Raw genomic sequence first — 6941 nt, 5'->3', positions numbered from 1 at the left:
TAGCGGAAAAAAGGGGGTTATAGTGTACGTATCAATTATGGAATGAAGTTCTCTGGAAAAACTTTCACTTAATTTGGTCAAGTAGTTTTAACAACAATTTGTTATGATACAATACCAATTTTTAAGAAGAAAATCTATTATTTAAGATGTGAAGGATGTGTCGGCACTTTAGACTGAGTTATCTCCCCATAGCGTGTTTTAAAAATCCAAACACGGCCATCTTCAGCGCGCTGTCATATTAACATGTTTTTCCGCCGTAAAAAAAAAAAAAAAAAAATTCTCTGAATTTTTCTTTCAGAGAACTTGTCCATAACGGATACGTACAATATAACTTCTTTTCAATATTTTCATTTTTTAATGTCTTGGTTAAACTGCACAAGTACCAATAAAACATATTTAATCATTTTCATAAATTTGGTAACGAAAAATACCTGTGCACATCATTCAACTTTGTTTGGATGCCCAATTTTCGAGGTGATGGGTGATTGGTTTAACCAATAGACACATTAATTCTGCGGTAGTTTGTCAGAGGTTTTCATTCATCAATCTATATCGAAAGAAGACACTTTCAGTTGTTGAAGGCGACAGCTCGGCGGATTTCTTACGCTTACGAGATTGATATGTTCAGAGCAAACGTTGGTAATGTATACATGCAGATTAGATTATATCAGAACGTTGCAATTGAAGTGGATGATAAACTGGTCGAGAGAATTGGCCTTTTCGTGGCGTGTATAGAAACGGGCGATTGAGAAAACATAAACAAGGAGTCCTTACACTCGTTTGTGAGAGATGAAGAGATACAGACGGGAGTTAACTGGAAATTAAAGTGGTTTTCTGCTCCGAATGAGACGTAGGGTAGAATTTCTGATTTTGATTATATTATCGGGGTGAGCGCATACGAAGACCCCACACTTAGATATAGCACGTCCGAGTCGTCAATATTTAAGCCGATCGCAAAGGTCAACCCAACCGCAGTGCAATAAAAGGGCCTCACTCTGGGGGAACAACATTTATGATCACCGTTACCCCTATGTAAGGTAAGGGTATTTATTTGCTCCCTCACCGAGCAAATTAGGCACAAGGCCGATTTTAATGTGAGGAGTGAAGGGGAAATGGGGACCAACTCCCCGGGGAGTAGGGGAGCTGGATAGTGACAATTGGTATGAAGCGTTGTCCCTACATTGACCAAGGTCTTTGCTGGTCTTTGCTTGACACTTGTTGCCCAGACCCCAAAGGGCCTGGGTCTGACTTACGTCAGGTAGGTAGTTATTTGCTCCCCCACCGAGCAAATTAGGCACAAAGCCGATTTTTAAAGTGAGGAGTGAAGGGGAAATGGGGACCAACTCCCCGGGGAGTAGGGGAGCTGGATAGTTACAATTGGTATGAAGGGTTGCCCCTACATTGATCAAGGTCTTTGCTGGTCTTTTCTTGACACTTGCTACTCAGGCTCCGAAGGGTCCGGGCCTGACCTACGAAAGGTACGTATTTATTTGCTCCGCCACCGAGCAAATTAGGCACAAAGCCGATTTTTAAGGTGAAATGAAGGGTAAATGGGGACCAACTCCTCGGAGTGTAGGAGAGCTGGATAGTGACAATTGGTATGAAGCGTTACCCCTACATTGACCAAGGTCTTTACTGGTCTTTGCATGACACTTGTTGCCCAGGCCCCGAAGGGCCCGGGCCTGACTTACATCAGGTTGGTATTTATTTGCTCCCCCACCGAGCAAATTAGGCAGAATGCCGATTTTTAATGTGAGCAATGAAGGGGAAATGGGGCCCAACTCCCCGGGGAGTAGGGGAGTTAGATAGTGACAATTGGTATGAGTATTTATTTGTTCCCACACCGAGCAAATTAGGCACAAGGCCGATTTTTAAAGTGAGGAGTGAAGGGGAGTATTTATTTGTTCCCACACCGAGAAAATTAGGCACAAGGCCGATTTTTAAAGTGAGGAGTAAAGGGGAAATGGGGGCCAGCTCCCCGGTGAGTAGGGGAGCTGGATAGTGACAATATGTATGAAGGGTTGCCCCTACATTGACCAAAGTCAGGTATTTGCTGGTCTTTGCTTGACACTTGCTACCTAGACCCCGAAGTGCCCGGGCCTGACTTACGTCAGGGAAGTAAAGGTATTTATTTCCTCCCCCACCGAGCATATTAGGCACAAAGCAAATTTTAATGTGAGGAGTGAAGGGGAAATGGGGATCAACTCCCCGGGGAGTAGAGGAGCTGGATAGTGACAATTGGTAGGAAGGGTTGCCCCTACATTAACCAAGGTCTTATATGTGGGGTTGCCCCCACATATGGTCTTTGCTGGTCTTTGCTTGACACCCGCTGCCCAGGGCCCGAAGGGCCATAGGCAGGGAAGTATAAAATTTTAAGGCCGTGCCCGTCCACTAGTGCTTTTATATCATGCATTCATACTCACCACTGACAGTAATCAATAAAATACTAAATGTGTTCCATATAATTCTCACCAATATCAGTATATCACATTTTATTCACTAATAACAAAATTCATAACAAAAAAATTACTATCATTTAAACTTACAAACATTTTCACAAAATACCTTAATTAATTATTAAGTTACTGATAACAAAATCAAATGAATATCAAATATTAAGTTACTGATAAGAATATTAAATGAATTTTAATTATTAAGTTATCAACAACAATATTAAATGAATTTTTATTATTAAATTACTGATATGAATATTAAATGAATTTTAATTATTAAGTTACTAATAACAATATTAAATGAATTTTAATTATTCAGTTACTAATAACAATATTAAATGAATTCTAGTGGACCTTTTTCGAGGGAATATCTAGCTCACATACCATTACAATGTAATAAGAATAGTTGCATTTCAAAAATATGCTAAGGGGTTACTTAAGGTAAGGACACATATTTTAATGGTTGATGAGAAAATGCGTGATGATATGTTTGCATATTTTAAAAACTTTCTCCAACTGCCAAATCAAGCAATCAGAAACTCCAAAATCAACAATATCAACCATAATTAAATTTTAAGTATTAAGGTACTGACATTAATATTAAATATGGTTAGTTCATTTGATAATTTTATGTTTATTTTTCAGAGTTGATCCAGAATCCATAAAAAATAATGAAGCAAAAAAATGTAAAAAAAATTTAATAAATCACTGAACATTTATATCTAACAAAGTTGTTTCTTGCAGATAAAACAATAAAACAATAAAAAACTACAATAAAAAATGAATAGTTGAAATATTTTATTATTACAGCAAATAGTAAATAGCGAGATGCAAGGGCAGGTAGTTGACTCTTTTGTTTTGGTTAGTTTTTAAGCACTTGAGCATTTATTCAATATTATTGAATAACAGATTTATAATATCAGATTGTAAGCACTCCATCATTCAACATTCAATTTATTTGCAGGCAACGGAATATAAGAAATAAGGTATCAAATTTGGAAATTCATTTTACGATGTTGACATTAAGGATTTCTATTGTTCAATGTAAAAACATGCTTTGCTAATTAATCCAATCAATGCTTAGATTTCTGTGTCGCTTTTTACAAATCTTAATAATGATATTGTTAACCAAAATCTATATCTTCATACAAAAACACTTCTGCATGCATTCTGCTTCTTCTTTGAAGTATCACGTTCTGGCATATATATATATATATATATATATATATATATATATATATATATATATATATATATATATATATATATATAGTAATAGAACTCAGGAAATGAAAAGACAGGCTGTATTAGTTGCAAAAATGGCAGAACACAGTGATTTGCAAATTGCACAATTTCTAAAAAGTTGCCTGATTGTTTGAAAGTTCGCAAAAAAATGGCAGAATTTCTCTCATTTTGCTTTTGCTTGTTCTTCTTTGAAGTAACATCCAGGAAAGAATTCTGCATATATACTTGTCATGTTGCATAGCATCTATGTAACATTGTTCATGTAAATGTGTCCCTTGATGTATGTATTTTCTGTTTTGGTAGTATACAGCGTCGATTGTTTTGAGAGCGGGTGCATACACATATTAATCACAACTGCAACAAATAATATATAAGACAGTTTTTTTAAACATAACTAAAATACAACTTTGTCTACGTGACACAGCACACAAAAGGGAAACATACATTATCTCCATGTTTTTCACTCTCTTAATGGTTGTCACACTAAAAAGGAATATATATTCTTCTGAACGAAACAGTATAACACAAAGGTATATTTTCATATAGCTTTATTCCATGTCTGTGAGATCTATTAGATCTATTGGATTTTCATGCAATGAAGTTTGTATAGCAATTTAATTTTTCAGTTTCATGCAATTCTTTTTATTGTTTGACATCGTTACTAGTGAATCAATCGTCTTTCCTGAATCGAAACAATAAAATTTCTATCCAACCAATCCATATATTGTCATCATATTTGGCTTTACTACAAGAAATCAATAATAATTTTAATCAAATACAGTGATTGTTGTTTATCTCATTCAAAAGTTGATTTAAAGAATTTATGTTCAATATCCTTACTAGTTGATCAATCTGCTTTCAAGTCTCACTTAATCTCTGTATTCTGCTATATAATAATCGTTCCTTTGTCCAGTCTATTACGTCACCAACCAGGTCATCTTATTGTTTATTATAAACAGTAATTTTATTTAAAGAATTTCAAAGTATTTGCAACAATTGATTTATAAAACTATTTTTAAAAATGCAATTTTTATTGACTTTCATGTCAACTGGAGTCACAATTTTCAGCAATGTTTGACAGTGTGAAAGTATATTAATCTATGTGGTGTTTTGGATTTGAAGTTTGTATAGCAATTTAATAAACATTGCTTCAATGGTTTCTTTCCAATCAACAATCTGGTGAAACAACCTTTAGATTTGCGTTTAGTTTTTCTACAGAAAGCAAAATATCACATAGTCTTTAATGGATTTTTTCATTCTAGAATCGACCACACTTTTAAATTCCGGACATTGTTCGCTTTGGTATTTCAAGCTTGTTTTCGTAATTCTAACTAATCACAGCCAGGGTTAGAATTATTTGCCTTTTTCTCTTTAACCCTCAGTGATGATCTTGTTAATCAGAAATTCGTTGTTGGTGCGAAAAGAAAATCCTCCTACATATTAGTTTTACTTAGTAAATAATTATTAGTTTTATTTAGTAAATAATTATTCATCAATGTTTTATTTTTTAGTAAATAATTGTTCATTGATGTTGTATTTTTAGTAAATAATTATATATCGATGTTGTATTTTTTATCAAATAATTATTTATTGATGTTGTATTTTTAGTAAATAATCATTCATCGATGTTGTATTTTTTCTAAATAATTATTCATCGATGTTGTATTTTTTAGTAAATAATTATTCATTGATGTTGTATTTTTAGTAAATAATAATTCATTGATGTTGTATTTTTAGTAAATAATTATTCATTGATGTATTTTTAGTAAATAATTATTCATCGATGTTGTATTTTTTAGTAAATAATTGTTCATCGATGTTGTATTTTTTAGTAAATAATTATTCATTGATGTTGTATTTTTTAGTAAATAATTATTCATTGATGTTGTATTTTTAAGTAAATAATTATTCATCGATGTTGTATTTTTTAGTAAAATTCATTGATGTTGTCTGTTTTAGTAAATAATTGTTCATCGATCTTGTATTTTTGTAGTAAATATTTATTCATCGATGTTGTATTTTTATTAAATAATAATTCATCGATGTTGTTTTTTAGTAAATAATTGCTGTACAAAATATGATGAGAAAAAAACTTGTTGTACAAAATCAGTAAATACGTTTAATATTCCATTGTATTTGTTGGATGCCTGAATGTTATGGGGATAATTGTGTCACCTTTTATTAGCCATGCTTCTGAGATTTTGTCATATTGAAAACCAATCTAACGTTGACAACCGTTGTTATTGTCTCTGGAATTTTAATCTTGTTCTCAGATATATTAAATATCTACTTTGTTTCTTGTTTTATTTTCATTTTCTCATCATTTTGTTGTAGCTGGGATGGTAAATCCTACATGAAACTAAGCATTAACCTGCTATCTTATACAATTCAGCTGAGAGCCATTTTAAAGATTCTAGTGATCCATTTAGAGGCAATTGTTCGAATATATATATCTGTAACTTTAGTTTTATTTAGTAAATAATTATTCATTGATGTTGTCTTTTTTTAGTTAATAATTGTTCATCGATCTTGTATTTTTGTAGTAAATATTTATTCATCGATGTTGTATTTTTTTTATCAAATAATAATTCATGTATGTTGTTTTTTAGTAAATAATTGTTGTACAAAATATGATGAGAAAAAACTTTAATATTCCACTGTATTTGTTGGGTGTAATGGCTGCCTGTTATGGAGATATGATAATTGTGTCACCTTTTATTTTGCTTCTGAGATTTTGTAAAATAGAAAATCAATCTAAAGTTGGCAAATGCTGTTACTGTCTCTGGCATTTAAATCTTGTTCTCAGATATATTAAATATCTACTTGTTTTCTTGTTTTCCTTTCATTTTCTCATCATTTTGTTGTAGCTGGGATGGTAAATCCTAGATGAAACTAAGCATTAACCTGCTATCTTATACAATTCAGCTGAGAACCATTTTAAAGATTCTAATAATTCATTTAGAGGCAATTGTTCGAATATATACCTGTAACTTTGTCTATTGAGTATAATTGTTTGTGTAGTTGTTGAATTTTTTCCTCACTGAATTTTCATACGTATGAACACATTTGAATTCTTTGCAAAAATATCGTGTTTGTTATTTTCACATCAGGTTATTAATGAGAACACAAATATTGATATAGTGTGCAAGAATATAGATTTTCGTTTTTATTTGAAATAAATTCTAAGAAATCAATTGTTCTTTTTATAACGTCATTTGTTTTTAGCCAAAGTTTGGTCTTCTA

General features: G+C 32.2%; 1 non-coding gene across 1 annotated transcript; it reads right to left on the bottom strand.

Annotated features, from left to right (window-relative positions):
* Positions 1 to 882: 882 nt before the first annotated feature.
* LOC145271697 (U1 spliceosomal RNA) lies at positions 883 to 1045 on the bottom strand. The gene has a single exon (XR_013866088.1). It is a non-coding gene; the product is annotated as a U1 spliceosomal RNA (small nuclear RNA).
* Positions 1046 to 6941: the final 5896 nt, after the last annotated feature.

Source organism: Euprymna scolopes, chromosome 46, assembly GCF_053919585.1.
Source record: "Euprymna scolopes isolate OS-2025 chromosome 46, ASM5391958v1, whole genome shotgun sequence".
NCBI lineage: Eukaryota > Metazoa > Mollusca > Cephalopoda > Sepiida > Sepiolidae > Euprymna > Euprymna scolopes.
The sequence above is the reverse complement of the archived record's forward strand: the minus strand, read 5'-3'. Positions and strand labels throughout refer to the sequence as shown.